This window comes from Bos javanicus, chromosome 27 (assembly GCF_032452875.1).
Source record: "Bos javanicus breed banteng chromosome 27, ARS-OSU_banteng_1.0, whole genome shotgun sequence".
Taxonomy (NCBI): Eukaryota; Metazoa; Chordata; class Mammalia; order Artiodactyla; family Bovidae; genus Bos; species Bos javanicus.
In genome coordinates this window covers 14791227-14807778 of record NC_083894.1, presented here as the reverse complement: position 1 = coordinate 14807778, position 16552 = coordinate 14791227, and the positions used below count along the sequence as shown (strand labels likewise).

The 16552-nt window shown below is 43.7% G+C and overlaps 1 protein-coding gene across 2 annotated transcripts in view; it reads left to right on the top strand.

The window, feature by feature from the left end:
• Positions 1 to 16552, top strand: part of ENPP6 (ectonucleotide pyrophosphatase/phosphodiesterase 6) — a 131459-nt gene that overhangs the window by 29483 nt on the left and 85424 nt on the right. For both annotated transcript variants that reach the window (XM_061404146.1, XM_061404147.1), the window contains one exon: positions 1030 to 1184. The gene's annotated coding sequence lies outside the window, so the exon portion shown is untranslated. The remainder of the gene's footprint in view (positions 1 to 1029; positions 1185 to 16552) is intronic.

Below are 16552 nucleotides of genomic sequence, written 5' to 3'. Positions count from 1 at the left end.
TAGATGTGCAAGATGTTTACAAGGACATGAAGATTCTTCCGGAGAGCACACAACCCAGGCACCTGTAATTCTTGTCACCTCACCTGGCATTTTCTCTAAAAGTTAAGAGAAAACATTTTAGTGCCTGGCAGACTTGAGTTCACGCCCAGACTCCTTCATTAGTAATTGCGATGTTCCTAAGACTCAGTTTCCTCATCTGGGAAATGGGCTAATAACAAGGGTTGCTTATGAGGACCAAATGCGAAGACACAGGAAAGTGCTTGGTGGAGCATCTGGTGGAGTTACAAGCCTAAGCAACCCCTCCGGATGTTCATTTCTGCACTGCAAGACCTTGTGCACATTCAGGGTTCAGGGAAGGTCTGTCTGGGGAACTGACCTAAAGCACGAGGGACAGGGGGGGACTCACCCTGTCCTTAACTACCGCCACATTTATGGCAGCTGTGCTTTACGGCAGCCACTGAGACGTGGAGCTGGAGGCACGCTATGAAAGGTAATCGTCTACCAGGCATGCGTGCAGATTTTTATGGAAACCTGTATGAGAAGCCGCGTAAGCTACAAGGGCTCCTTCACACTCTGACACATCCCAAGAGTCGAAGCTTTGGTCTGGGCTTGATTGAGAACTGGATGGCACCCAAAAATAGAGATTCACAAAGAAATTTTTATTTCATCTCACTGAAGACTTGTTGGAGGATGGGTGAGATTCTAGAAAACATTTGCCCATTGTGTGGCATCCAGAAAGCAATATGCGTTGTCCTGCAAGCCTGGTGGGCGTGAGAAATGTGATGATAGTGCCAACATCCCCAGAGCCCTTAGCTGCCTCCTTCATTCATTCATCACACAGTGCTCCCATTGTGTGCTGAGCACAGTTCTTGGTACTGTGGGCACAACAGCTCTATGATGACAAGATACAGAGTAAGTATCAGTTTAACTTGAATGGTACGCTAACCGTTTTGTAAATATTCACCAAATGTTGTGCTCAGTCGCTAAGTTGTGTCCGACTCTTTCTGAGACCCCCATTTCCTCCTCCAGGGAATCTTCAAGACCCAGGGATCGAACCACTTGCATTGGCAGGCAGATTCTTTGCTGCTGAACTACCGGGAAGCCCCACCAAATGTTACCCTGTTTTAATTATAAGATGAAGGATAAGATGCCTGATCTATCTTCTTAAAACATCTATATACCAGGTAAGGCTGAGTTAAGAAAGAAATCGCCTTTAATTTCCATTTCTCTATCAGTTATGGGTTTCAGTTGTGTCTTGTTATTTATTCCATTTGGGTCAGTTCTGCGCCTAATTGAATGCAGTGGGATCCACATATTAATATCCTGTCCTTCTTTTGGAACCTCAGCTCCACTTACAGAAGAGTCAGGGAACTGTAGCTCTTTAGAGATGCCCTGGCTATTTCGTCTAAGTAGTTCTGCCTGCTAATCTCTAAACCATCGCCCTATTCATTTTCTTCATAGCAATTATGTAAAACAAATCACATAGAGTACCTTCGCTCCCTGTCAAAATTTTCACTCACCTTTCCCAATTTTTGTAGACATTCAGGATTTAGGTAGAATTGACTAGTAATATACATTTTTCATTGTATAACTTTTCTTTCAAATGTAATCGAGCATTTCACTTCCCCCCTTATTGCTTCATCCTTAATGAAGTGACATCTATATAGAACTAGTATTTATAAAGAGAGAGAGTCAGCTGATTGCCCGTGGTCATACCCACTTGTGTAGAATCTCATTCTCAGACCAATAGCCAGAGGATAGGTGGACAAAAACGAGTTCCTGTTTTCAATTTCTGGCAGAATTTCACTCACAGAAGCTCTGTTTTACCAGACTGCCAACTTCTCCTACCTTAACTAATTGGTTATCTGATGCGGTATTCTGTGTCCAAGAAATGGATGGAAAACTCAGGTTTCTGATATATTGTTAAACAGTGTATTTCCTACTCTTCTGTTACTTGGAGCACTTTACTTGTGGGGACTGTTCTTCCTGAAATGTGATGAGCGACTTCCAGTCCCTTCTAGTTTCTGCACAGGATTTTTAAAATTAATTTTTATTGGAGTATAGTTGCTTTACAACGTTGTGTTAGCTTCTGCTGTAGAGCCGAGTGAATCATACATCCCCTCTTTTTTGGATTTCCTCCCTATTTAGGTCACCACAGAGTATTGAGTAGAGTTCCCTGTGCTATACAGTAGGTTCATGTATATTTCAGACATAACAGTGTATATATGTCAATCCCAACCTCCCGATTCATCTCACCCCTCTTTCACCCTTGGTCTCCATACATTTGTTCTCTGTGTCTGTGTCTCTGTTGCTGCTTTGCAAATAACATCATCTATTCCATTTATCAAGATTCCACATATATGCATTAATATATGATATTTTATTTTCTCTGACAAGCTTTTTGGTTTTTAAAGTTCTTTCTATCTCTGAATGAATATGGATTAAAAGGGGATAGGGATGGAGTGGAATCACAAAGAAGAACTCCTGTGCGATTCTCTGGTTGTTGCAGGGTTCAAATCCTGGGTCCCAGAAGGAGAGAGCAGACTGTAGGGATGTATTAATACAATATATCTTCCAACGTCTTTCATGTGCTTTCAGTTTCCTGAGCTGAAACCTGGACATGCTTGAGGTGAAGACTGTTGTAGGCAGGTTCCCTCCACCCAGTTATGCCTGCCGTGCCATTCATAGAGTTTGCCTGCATTTTCCATTAGATGATCTGTCCATCCTAGTTTTGGTGGTGGTATAAGTTTTTGTTTTTCCCTGGGCAATTGAGAAAAGCTACATTTAAGGGTTGCCAAGCAGATCTCATTTAAAAACAATAATATATTAATATTATAATATTATTTTATGTGAGACACTGACATGATTTTCCTCAAAGCAGCATAAATATTAAATATATACTTTTTCTCAATCAGCTATATGTTAGGAACCGGCACTAGAGGGAATTAGAAGAACTATATGCATATATTCATATTTTGTTGAGACAATTTAAAGCCTCTCTTCTTATAGCTGCAGCAGACTCTCTTATTTTTCTCTGTGCTCTCTGTCCTGATTAAGGGAGAACCAACAGCAAATGCCTATTTCTCTTTAAATGAATCTCTCCCCTTTTCTTTTCTATTTTCAACTATTTCTGAACAAATACGGGCTAGAGAAACATAGATTTTAAAAATCTTGAACGAGTTAATGAAAAGGCCACTCTGCTTTCCCAGGGTTTTGGTGATTATTATGGAGAAAAGAGAACCACAGGAGTTAGAAAACCTGTATTTATCACTGAGCCATAGAGAACTTTAAATATACATTTGAAAATATTTTATTATATAAAATACATGTTTAACATATTACATATAATATAGAATACATTTAACAGGTGTTTATATATGATTGGAGTTACAAACTATGTATTTATCACTCAAAAGCAGAAAAGAGACTTTAATATATACAATGTCTGGCCTTCCCAGGGGGCTCAGTGGTAAAGAATCTGCCTGCCAATGCAGGAGATGAGGGTTAGGTCCCTGTTTCGGGAAGATCCCCTGGAGTAGGAAATGGCAACCCACTCCAGTATTCTTGCCTGGAGAATCCCATGGACAGAGGAGCCTGGCAGGCTACAGTCCATGGGGTCTCAAAAGAGACACAACTTAGGGAGTAAACTGTGATTATATGTAAAACACAATAAGTAAATATACATTATACACAAAATAAATATATGTGCATTTTACACTATGCTTACATAATACATATAAAATATATATTTTGTTAGAATATATTTTAAGTATATGTTTTAAATTATCTTTGTTGAGATAAACGCATGTTTTGTAACTCCATTCTTTCTTTTAAATGTATATGTGCATCTCCACTGCATTTACTTTTAAGACAATAATCTAGGGACGCCTTACAGACTGTAAACTGGTACAAAATCTGGATGGGATCCAATGGGCTTGTTGAGCAAATCCTTGTAATAAGCCATTGACATTGTCAGGCTAAGGCCGTTTGAATGGAAAGCCAGCTTAGAGCCAAGGGCTTAAGGCTTTATTTTGAAAGTAGAGCTCCACCTAGTGGCCATTCGAAGGCTGACCGCTAGGGTCCTAAGAACCCGCCAGTTCAGGAAGCGTCTCTGAATTTGTTTTCTTTCTGCTGTTATGTTCTACTCCTGTACTTGAGCTAGATTTTAGTTTCCCCTCGCCCTCTGGTGGGGAACCCTTCCGTGTTGTCCTTACGCTGTAGGACGAAGACAGACCCTTCCCAGAGTGTCAGCAGATAGAGGGACAGTTGGAGGCTGGTGGTGGGAAGAATACGGGGCAAAGACTCCCAGCTCTCTTCCTGGCTGTTCCATTGACTGTACACTTGTTTTCCCCACCAGGGCTCAGAGCCCTTATCTGTGTAACCAGAGGCCTGAAGGCCGAGTCTCCCAAGGGGAACTTGTGCTTCTGAGATTCTGTGGGTCTAGAGGGGGTTTGGAAGGAAAGAAGGACTTCAGACCTTGGCATCTGCTGTTTCCCAGGGGGAGGAGCCTTCTTCCACAAACTGGGCTCACTCTGAGGTGGAGTCATGGGGCTGGCCTGGGACCATGAGAAAATGTCCAAGCACAAGCCTCCTTGGACAGTTCTGGTCACTCTAGGGAGGGCCGCCCATGTCCTCTTCACAGGGACCATGGGCAGCAGATTTTGCTGATGGAAGACTTCTTGGAAGAGGTATCCAAGGGGGAAGAAACCCAGGATTTTAAATGGGCAAATATTTAAAATCTGTCAAATTAACTATCTTTAAAAAAAAAAAAAATTATGCTCAGCTAAGGGTGTGGCGGGATGGGCACATGGATGGGAATATAAACAGGTTGACCTTATGGGGGCAACTTAGTAACATCAAGAGCTCTGAAAATGATCATTACTCTTTTCTTGGAAATTTCAACTATGGAGGCAGAAATATAGGCATAGATTACAATATAAAGCTGTTCACGTAACCTTCCATCACATTAGAGAAAACGACGCAATCTAAACATTTAGTTTCAGGGAAGAGGCTTAATGTGGAGGTGTTCAAATGTTATATCTGTTATTTTCCATGGAGCCTTTCTTCAAGGGGAGTGTATAGTCTGAGGTACAAACGGATTGACCCAAGTGGGGAAGGGGGTTCTGTTTTGGCGCCCCACTGGGCTGAGGACCTGTTTGGCCCCCGCCTCTCCGCTGTGACACCTCCTGAGGCATTTGCATGGTGCACACAGGACTCCAGGGCACAGCTCGGCAAGCTCAGGATGCTGATGGTGGCCCTTCCTTCTGCCTGGTGGAATTCTCCCTGATTCTCTCCTTGATTCTTTTACATTTCTGTACTTGCCAAATACCTCATCATGACTATTTTCCTTTTTTTTTTAACTGCCACTGAATATTTATCTTAAGAAATTAAAGTAATGGTAGTTTATTATTTTAGATTTAGATGTATAATTGTCACACATATCTACATCCAACTTGTGTCAGCCTGGCCAGCATATTCCTTTCTTTTTGGCAGATCTTCAGGCTTATACGAGAAACCTGAATCCACAAAAGAGCACTATTAAGAAAATAAAAACCATTCACAGTCCCACCACCTAGAGGAAACTATTTTTTGCATTTTAGTGTATTTTTCTTTACAGCTTTTTTTCTATGTGATATATATGTATGCATGCATAATGTAGGGCTTCCCAGGAGGCTCAGTGATAAAGAATCTGCTGCTAATGCAGAAGATGTGGGTTTGGTCTGTGGATCAGGAAGATCCTCTGGAGAAGGTAATGGCAACACACTCCAGTATTCTTGCCTGGGAAATCCCATGGACAGAGAAGCCTAGGGGGCTACAGCCCATAGGTCTCAAAAGAGTCGGACACAACTTAGCGACTAAACAACAACAATAAAACATAATATATGTATTATTAAATATGGTATATAAAATAAACTTCTGTACCTTACACATAACATTTTATTTATTATAAAGTTTTACATTCTGTTCATTTATATAAACATTATATTGTATATTCTCAAAATATTGAGTTTTGAAAAATAATGGTTAATGGTTTCTCAGTATTCAATTCTCTTGATAAACTGTAATTTTATAAGCAGTATTTTTGCTGTAATAGACCATACTAATGTGAACATATCTAAACACAAAATCTTTTCTGCTTCTAATTACTTCCTTAGATTGAATTCCTAGAGAGAAGACGGTTGGGCCAAAGATTATGAATGTTTTTCAGGTAAAAGAGTGTTATGGTTAAAAGTCCCTCCTGTCAGTGATCATAATACAACACTTAAAAAAAGTCCTCCCAAGAGTAGTGGTCTTTACTTTGGTATTCATTGATTTGGTATTAGAAATATATGTAAAATGTGGCTTCTTCATTAGGAAATGTCTGTTTATTTAGATAATAATTATAAACCTACTAAATGAATTTAATTTAATGCTTTTTTATTTGTTTCAAATGGAGCTATAATCTGTCAAATGTTAAGGAGTCTTTGCTTTTATCCTTGTCTAGTCCTTCAGGACCCTATGGACTGGGGCCCACCAGGCTCCTCTGTCCACAGAATTCTCCAGGCAAGAATACTGGAGCATGTTGCCATTCCATTCTCCAGAGTCCATTAATGAATATTGAATAGTTAGTTAAAGAAAGTAACTGGTTTTCTGTTACTAGCTGCAGTCAAGCGAAGACTGACAGCATTCAATTTGGGGCAGAGAATTAGGGTGAAAGTGAGCATACAGCCAACCCCACCAAACTTACTGAGTGCAAGCAAGGAGGCAGTCTGCACGTGGGGAGTTACAGGCTCAGGCACCGAGGGAGCCAGTGGGAGAGTCTGGAAACAACGACGGAGTGATGAGACTCTGACAGAGAGGGTGGGAGAGGCCTACTTGGATGGTTGTCCTTGGACCCGGTTGCATCTTGCCCCTCCCGGGGTGCACGGAGATCTTCACTGCCACACACCCCCACCCCTCCACCCTCTCCCAAGGATAGTCCGGGGCTTCGCCTAAGATGGCTCAGGCCAGCTTTCCTCCTGGAAAACCAACAGCGACAACCTCCTCGATTAAGAGTCCTGGAGTCTCCAATTCCAGGAAGGGCAAATCAGATATTCCCTGCCCCTGCTCTATGCAGGATAGGGCCAGTGCTTAACATTTATATCAAAGTGCATGACCCAGATGAAAGGAACGGGGTATTCGTGCTCCAACCCCAAGGAACCGGACTCTAGAAGGCTGTGCTCTGGGTGGATAAGTGACTCCGGCAACCTTCTTGCTTGACCCCTGAACCTCTGGATCTGAGCTTCTAGAGGCCCGGCTGACTGGCAGCCTGAATATGCTGCTTTGCTCTGAATTATCGTGGCATCTGGTCCCATCACTTAATGGGAAATAGATGGGAAAACAGTGGAAACAGTGTCAGACTTTATTTTTTGGGGCTCCAGAATCACTGCAGATGGTGACTGCAGCCATGAAATTAAAAGACGCTTACTCCTTGCAAGGAAAGTTATGACCAACCTAGATAGCATATTCAAAAGCAGAGACATTACTTTGCCAACAAAGGTTTGTCTAGTCAAGGCTATGGTTTTTCCTGTGGTCATGTATGGATGTGAGAGTTGGACTGTGAAGAAAGCTGAGCGCCAAAGAATTGATGCTTTTCAACTGTGGTGTTGGAGAAGACTCTTGAGAGTCCCTTGGACTGCAAGGAGATCCATCCAGTCCATTCTGAAGGAGATCAGCCCTGGGATTTCTTTGGAAGGAATGATGCTAAAGCTGAAACTCCAGTACTTTGGCCACCTCATGTGAAGAGTTGACTCATTGGAAAAGACTCTGATGCTGGGAGGGTTGGGGGCAGGAGGAGAAGGGGACGACAGAGGATGAGATGGCTGGATGGCATCACTGACTCGATGGACGTGAGTCTGAGTGAACTCTGGGAGTTGGTGATGGACAGGGAGGCCTGGCGTGCTGCGATTCATGGGTCGCAAAGCGTCAGACACGACTGAGCGACTGAACTGAACTGAGACGTTGTTTGATTCAGGGGAAGCATGAGCCCCCATGGCCGCCCCCATGCCTGTGGCAGACATTAGCAATCAGTCCCCGCACGCTGCAGTCAACCAGTCATCTCATTCACAGCGGTACACCATCTTCTCGGAGAATCCGCCGTGTTTGTCTTCATGATTGAGCGGGCCTTGGTGTCTGAAGACCGCGCAGTGTAAAATGGTTCATTTGGACTCTGCTTTCTCTGAGTTCTCTGGGCGTGGATCGTATGCATTCCACAGAGCTACTTCAGCTTCTGAAAGTCAAAGATTAATACACGGGGAAGGTGAAAATCAACTTTAAAATCTCTGGTGAAACGAGGGGCTGGGCAATAGGAAGTTAGAATTGGGCTTCTGGAGCAGCCTGGGTTTCCATAGAAACAAGATACTGCTGAATCAAACTCGGGAAGAAAATTACCCACACTAGTTTTTAAGCCTGGAAAGAAGCCCGAAAAGGGTATTTACTGATGGTGCAGGCAGAGTGAGAATTTTGACGGTAAAGCACTCCACAAAAGACCCAGCCAAAGTGAATGGCAGCTGCTGCTGCTAAGTCGCTTCAGTCGTGTCCGACTCTGTGCAACCCCATAGACGGCAGCCCACCAGGCTCCCCTGTCCCTGGGATTCTCCAGGCAAGAACACTGGAGTGGGTTGCCATTTCCTTCTCCAATGCATGAAAGTGAAAAGTGAAAGGGAAGTCGCTCAGTCGTGTCCGACGCTCAGCGACCCCATGGACTGCAGCCTTCCAGGCTCCTCCATCCATGGGATTTTCCAGGCAAGAGTACTGGAGTGGGGTGCCATTGCTTTCTCTGGTGAATGGCAGCGGCTCCCCATAAAAATCATGAGGAATACCCCACAACAGCCTCATGTGCGCTAGGGGCGGGGCCAGGTACAGGAGGTTGTCCAGCTCTGAGAGTGAAAGGTGTTGTAACTCACTAAGGAAACCTATCACTCTTAAGATGGGCTTCACTGGTGCCTCAGGCGGTAAAGAGTCCGCTTGGAATGCGGGAGACCTGGGTTCCATCCCTGGGTTGGGAAGATCCCCTGGAGGAGGCCATGGCAACCCACTCCATTGTTCTTGCCTGGAGAATCCCATGGACAGAGGACCCTGGCGGACTACAGTCCATAGGGTTGCAAAAGAGTCAGACATGACTGAGCAACCAAGCACAGAACAGCATCACCCCTAAGAAACCATTAGTCAGCACAGGCTAGTGATTTGGGAGGGGGAAGTCCTTGGGGTTTCATGTAAATCAGTATCACACTTTGCAGGCCCAGGGCCCCCAGATGATTGCTGCTGCTGCTGCTAAGTCGCTTCAGTCGTGTCCGACTCTGTGCTACCCCATAGATGGCAGCTCACCAGGCTGTCCCGTCCCTGGGATTCTCCAGGCAAGAACACTAGAGTAGGTTGCCATTTCCTTCTCCAATGCATAAAAGTGAAAAGTGAAAGTGAAGTTGCTCAGTCGTGTCCGACTCTAAAGGACCCCATGGACTGCAGCCTACCAGACTCCTCCACCAATGGGATTTTCCAGGCAAGAGTACTGGAGTGGGGTGCCATTGCCTTCTCCCAGATTATTGCCGACAGAGCTAAGAAAATGGAAGAGGTGATGTGGCTTTGCGGCGGCACCACCTGGCGCCCCCTGTGAGCCATAACCATGGCATGGCAGCCTCGGCAGCTGGAGCCTGGTTTCCCAAAGCCTGGCAGTGGCGGGGGCACATGTGCTCACACCTTCCCTGCGGGAGCATGTGTGAACCTGTGGGCCTGTGGTGGCTGCCGTCCAGCTGGAGCAGCAGAAGCTGAAAGGAAGTGCAGCCTTGAACCGGGTGGGAGTTGTCTGGAACACCCACTGTTTGCTCCCCCTTTTCTCCCAGGCAGGAAGGACTGGGCTTCTGGCTGCGTGCTTGAGTGCTAAGTCGCTTCAGTCGTGTCCGACTCTTGCAACCCCATGGACTGTGGCCCACCAGGCTCCTCTGTCCATAGGATTCCCCAGGCAAAAATACTGGAGTGTATTGCCATTTCCTCCTCCAGGGGGTCTTCCCAACCCAGGGATCAAACCCCAGTATCCTGCATCTTCTGTGTTGGCAGGCAGATTCTTTACCACTAGCGCTACCTGTTCTGCCTATGACAGAGTATCCCCACTTGTCAGAAGCAGTCCCCACAGCTGACCTTGACGTTCATAGTCTTGCCTCATCATTTGAAGGTTCTTGGTTTCAACTATTTGGAAGTGATCATGAGGGTTCTTATCATGTGACATTTGCTCTTGGACTTCTGTGCTCCTGAGCTTGAGCCAAAGCCAGTGCCTGGCCAGTGAGAGCGCCTCATCAGCCTCCAGTTGCCAAACCAAAGCAGGGCTCCTTTGTTGATCTCATTTGATGATCCTCAGATATTTCGCCAGAGGGCAACATGGTTGGATGGCATCACGGACTCAATGGACATGAGTTTAAGCAGACTCCAGGATGTGGTGAAGGACAGGGAAACACGGCCTGCTGCAGTCCACGGGGTCGCAAAGAGTCGGACACAACTGAGCAGCTGAACAGCAACAAAATATTTCCTCACAATAACCCTTTGAAATTGGCATTATTATTCCAGGGTTTATAGTGAGAGAACTTATTATATACCATAGTGATGTTTCCAAATTCAAGGATTATTTACATACACCCCATAAACAAATGTAGGTGTTTTATATTCTTAGCAAATGCAGGCTCCTTTGGAAGCTTGAGGCTTTAAAAAAAAACACTTTGGCCACTAGAGGGAGACAGCTCTTTGAAAAACTGAGGCCATTTCTGCAGTTTGTGGGTATAAACAGATGAAATCCTGTTTGTGTTTGAAAATGGTATCCAGGGCAGACCTCACAGGTGGACAAAGAAGGGGGCAAGTCCGGCGCTCAGCCTCAGTGCAGACCTCACTGAACAGCCCTCCCCATCACTCACAGCTCCCTCTTCCATAGTCATCACTGCCCCTCAAAGCAAAGGTCCTTTTTACTTGGCCCTTGGCAGCTTATCATTAGACAAACAAACAAGCAAAACTTCTCTGTCTTTCTGCCTTAGGGTAAACTTTGTGGAGAAAAAGCTCGATAATTTGTTTGAACTGATTCGGTGTAAAAACATAGAATCCCAAAGATTTCAAGTGCTGTCATAGAGAGCCTAAAGCAGGCCACTGCTCACTCAGACTGTGTTCAGAATAATATTATTCTGAAATGGGAACCCAGGCATGTTTTCTCTCTTAGAGAGTCTTGGGTTTCCTGACATAAGAGTTGCTCCTGACATCTCCTAGTTTAAAAAGTGCAACTTCTGCAGTAAAGAGGTTGCTCTCCATGAGGTTAAATGTCTAGTATGGAGATCATGCTAGACCAGATCTGCAGGCAGGGCCCAGGAGGAAAGAAGCCGAGTGACTTTAGCCCAACGCCCTGTGTGGTGAACCTCAGAGATGTGAAGGTTTATTGGATAACAACTCGTGCCCGCCTCACCTCCTCTTATACTCATGCAGAGATTTTGACTCAAACCTGGAAGAACTGGCCCCAAAACCACAGTTACTAATAGGGATTTGTTATATTGCTTATGTGTTTTGTGGGCTTCTCTGGTGGCTCAGCTGGTAAAGAATCCGCCTGCAATGCGGGAGACCTGGGTTCGATCCCTGGGTTGGGAAGATCCCCTGGAGAAGGGAACGGCTACCCACTCCAGCATTTTGGCCTGGAGAATTCCATGAACTGTATAGTCCATGGAGTCGAAAAGAGTTGGACACGACTGAGCGACTTTCACTTTATGTGTTTTGAAGAGGTGAAAGGGTCTCCACTATGAAATCACTGGGCATTTTAGTTGTTTTCACCAGGCAGATCAGTTGTGGTTCATCATCTTCCTAGAAATGACATCCCTATCAGGCTCTTTAAAGGTTTTGTTGACTGTGCTTCTTCCTTCTTTTAAGTAAAATACATTTACTTTATTGGTAAATGGTATGTTCTTGATCAAGAGGCTACTTCAACTAACTGATAAGGTTGAGTGAACTCTGTAGATTGTGTTGGCTGTACTTCTATAACCAAATTTAAAATTAAACTTCAGTTACAGGCTGCAAACTTTGTCTTGAAATACACATTCTCTGTGATATGTACATTTAGTTCTTTTATAGCATGAGGTCAGAGTGCTGCACATATTTTGTATAATAACAGCATTTGGTGTTCAAAATTAGTCACTGTTTTCAAGAAGATAAACTGTCTCTGTAATGAATTCTTATTTGCAGATTGCTTCAATCCTTGGATCTCTTCATTGAACAGACTCCCAATAACTGGACATTTGAGGTCAGCCTCTTGCAGTCAGGGAAGAGCTTGGGTCAAACCAAGACCAAACTTCTCTGCCTGGGTAAACATCGGTCTAGTAAATATCTTCCTTGGTGAGCTGGGCCACTTCTGGTTCCACCTGACCCAATTAAGGCAGATGCATCGTTAACATTAGTTAAAATTTCTCAAGGAGGGAGACTGGAGACTTCTTTCTGGAACCCAGTAGGGAGGCCCTGGTTTGAAAACAGATACTGGGACTTCCCTGGTGGTCCAGGGGTTAAGACTGTGCCTTCCAATGCAGGGGGTGTGGGTTCGATCCCAGGGAGCTAGATCCTACCTGCCTTGTGGCTGGAAAAACCCAAAACAGAAAAAACAGAAACTGTATTGTAACAAATTCATTAAAAGACTTTAAAAATGCTCCACGTGAAAAAAGTCTTAAAAAAGAAAGAGGTACTTTTTGTGACTTGGCAACTAGTAGTCTTACTGGTGGCTGTTGGTGCAAAGATCCGTCTCACTCACACCCCCTTATGAAGCTGGGGGTTCATTGAAAGGATTCTGTGGACTAGAAATGGAGCTGGCAAGGACCCAAGGCCAAAGTGGAACTGGCTCCACCCCTTCCGTTCTGTCTTTCTAACAATACTCCACATAGACTCGGCCACACCATGCCCTGTAGACTCGGGGCTAAGTATATATCTTCACCTGATACATTTAGAGTTTTCTCCCAAAGCATATGCCATTATCCACTTCTGGAATTCAAAAAGCTCTGAAAGCGTGAAGATTTTGATAACTTGAGGAAAATCCTGATCTTATCTGAACTCACCTTGGCATACATTCACCTTGATCTAATGGGAGGCTATTTGTGGTCTTTTCTTTAATCCCACTTAGTGTGAATGCGCATTCATTTTTCTGTAGAAATACTGACAGATTTGATAATTGGGTGATGCCTCGGATGCTGCTGGAGTTTATATGATATATTTATTCTACATGTACCATGTTACCTTTTCAAATCAGAAAAACGCTCAACTCCCCAATGTACCTGGCCCCAAGGTTTCAAAGTGCCTGTGGACCATTACGAGCAGGAAAGAAATATATTACAGGCAAATAAACAATGAAAGGGGGTAGGGTGGGAAGAGAGGTGGAATAAATGAAGCTGAAATTTTAAAAAGCATTATTATGGGAGATGATACCTACTCTGGACTCATTATTTTATTTACCTTTGAGATCTTTCATTCCTTTCCCTATTTGACATGCAACTTTCTCATCTCCAAAATGAACAGATTACCACTAGATTATGTCTGCAGTCTCTTTCATATTCACAGCTCGATAATTCTGTGATTGTAGTTGATTTTTTCAAAGCAGTTCTTCCCATCTGGCAGCAAACAAGAAGAGACAATTCTCTCTCTCCCTCTTTTTTTTTTTTTTGTAGCAATTCCTTATCAAGGTTTACATGCTACTGCATTTTCCCTTCATATTTCACATATTTAATGTAAACTCCTGCGACTAACCATTTTTTCAGTTTTCTTGAAAAACATTGAGGAGTTTCTATTGGTTTAACGTGAGTTTTACATTCAGCTTTTATGTAATTATTAAATAATCCATTTTACTTTCCTCAGCCTACACGATGATTTCTGTTTATCCAGCAAAGACATAAAGAGAGAACCTTAGGTCATTTGTACAAGAATGTTTGGGCCAGGGCTCAGAATTGCGTACTCTTGACAGCCATGCTGAGATCACTTTCCTAGTTCTATTCTGAAGATAAAGTTCCTTTGTTACCTTGGATCGTGGTTTGAATTAGTTAACTTCCCTCTTTTTTTTCTGATTTATATGATGAGGTGATTGCTTAAAGATGGCAATTCTCCTACGGTACTGATCTTGACAAATGGTTCTACTCCGTCATCGGAGGCAGAACCTTGGGAACTATCCAAGACCCCTTTCTCTTACCACCCACATGTTCAATTCATCACCAGGGCTGCTGATGATTTTTAAGTTATAATATGTTTCTGGCCTGCACAAAATCCAAGGGCATAATATAAATAGCACCCTTGTCCCAACCCTCATGGTTGTGAAATTGTAGCATTTTGTCCTACATGGGCCCTTGGTGTTTTTATTTTGTTTCTTAAATGAATAGAACATTACAAAGTTGAAACCCCCAGTGCACTTCTCTCTGGTCTCATTCTCTTCTGTCCTTTGCAGAGGAAACCTCAGCCCTGATTTTGATGTTTATCGTTTCCATGGTGTTGGTACTATTATACAGAATATTCTGCTGGATGTTTTTATGTTAATATTGTAGACGGTGTGTATTCATCTCCAACTGGTTTTTCTCACTCACTGTTATTCTTGAGATCTTCAAGAACTAGACATCTACTTCTCATTCTACATCTATATCTTTTGGGGCTTCTGTGGTCGCTTAGACAGTAAAGAATCTGCCTGGCAAAGCAGGAGACCTGGGTTCGATCACTGGGTCAGGAAGATCCGCTAGAGAAGGGCATGGCAACCCACTCCAGTATTGTTGCCTGAAAGTTCCATGGACAGAGGAGCCTGGTGGGCTACAGTCCATGGGGTCGCAAAGAGTGGGACATGACTGAGCAGCTAACACTTTCAGTTCTTTTGGATAGCTATATAGTGTTCTGTTCTTTGAATACTGATATCACTTATTCATACTCTTATTAACGGATATTTAGATTATTTCTACTTTTTTGCCATTACAGACACTGTAACAATAAATACTCATGTATCTATCTCCTTGTACAAGCTAATCCATGACAGCTTCTCTGGTGTGCAGTGGAGTTAGCATAGCTTTTGTGATTTCCTTTGACAAACTTTTTTTTAATGGTCACAGTGTTATAAGCTTTCTGTCATCACTGTAAGCATAGCTTTTGTGATTTCCTTTGACAAACTTTTTTTTAATGGTCACAGTGTTATAAGCTTTCTGTCATCACTGGAACCACTAAAACATATTTTGATACACAAAAAAATCTTCTGCCTATTTCAGTAAGAAGATTTAGAAATTTCACCATGAGAAGATGCAGAATAACTCTAGATGGTCCATCATCAGGGTCACAGTAGGTACAGTCCTCCCATGGTGTCTGCAGGGGGTTGTTTCCAGGACTCTCCTGCATCCCCAGGCCAAAATCCATGGATGCTCAAGTCCTTTATACAAAATGCATAGTGCATGCATGCTCTCGCTTCAGCTGTGTCCAGCTCTCTGTGATCCCATGGACTGTAGCCCAACAGGCTCCCCAATCCTTTGGGTTCTTCAGGCAAGAATCCTGGAATGGGTTGTTATGCCCTCCTCCAGTGGATCTTCCCAACCCAGGAATCGAAACTGTGTCTCTCTTATGTCTTCTGCCTTGGGCCCCATCCTTTTGTTTTATGAACACTTTCTCTCAGTTTCTGGTTCTTCTACTAATTTTCACATCCGTCAATGGATATTTCCTGCGACAGTTACTTCTGCAGTGTTCTAACAGCGATTTCCCCCTCTCAGTTTAATCAAGACAAGCTGAAGATATTTAGGGTTTATTATTATTTTTTTCTTTCACACAGACTTTGATTTTTCTTCCTAATTTCACAAAGTGAATGTGTTCTCCTAAAATACAAAGTTATAAAAGAGATCTGGGCTGGAATTGCAGTTCTGACTCTTTGGGTTATTTGACCTTAGGTGTCTCTGAACCTCGATTTCCTTTGCATTGTAGGGATATAAATACCTGCCTTACAAATGATCAGAAGATCTAAGTGAATTAGTGCATGTAAAGTTTTTTTTGGGGGGCTGCACTGGGTCTTCGTTGCAGGGGGTGGGCTTTCTCTAGTTGAGGCGCTTGGGGGCTTCTCTTGTCGCAGTTCTCAGTCTTCTCTTGTAAAGCACAGGTTTGCCCTGAGGCGTGTGGGATTTTAGCTCCCCAACCAGGGGTCGAACCCATGTCCCCTGCATTGGCATATTGGCATGTGGATTCTCAATCCCTGGACCACCAGGAAAGTCCGGCGTGTAAAGTCCTTAATATCAAGAAAGGTGGATGTTATTATTCTTGCCTCCATCAGCACCCATGTCGTCTCCTCGTGGCTTCTGGATCCTGCTTTCTAACATGCAGATCTGAAGATGACATGACCTTGTTCAGGCCTGTCTGTTGCTGCCTGTCATTGTCAGCAGGGGTTCCCAAGCCTAGCTTTTGATCAAAATGATATGAGGGGCCACTCCTTCGAGGTCAGCCCACCCTCGTGTTTCAAGGGTATACTATCTGCTGCCTGTTTAATAAAGTTCTGCTTGCTTGATCTGTAACTGAAAAAAGAAAAATAGGAGGC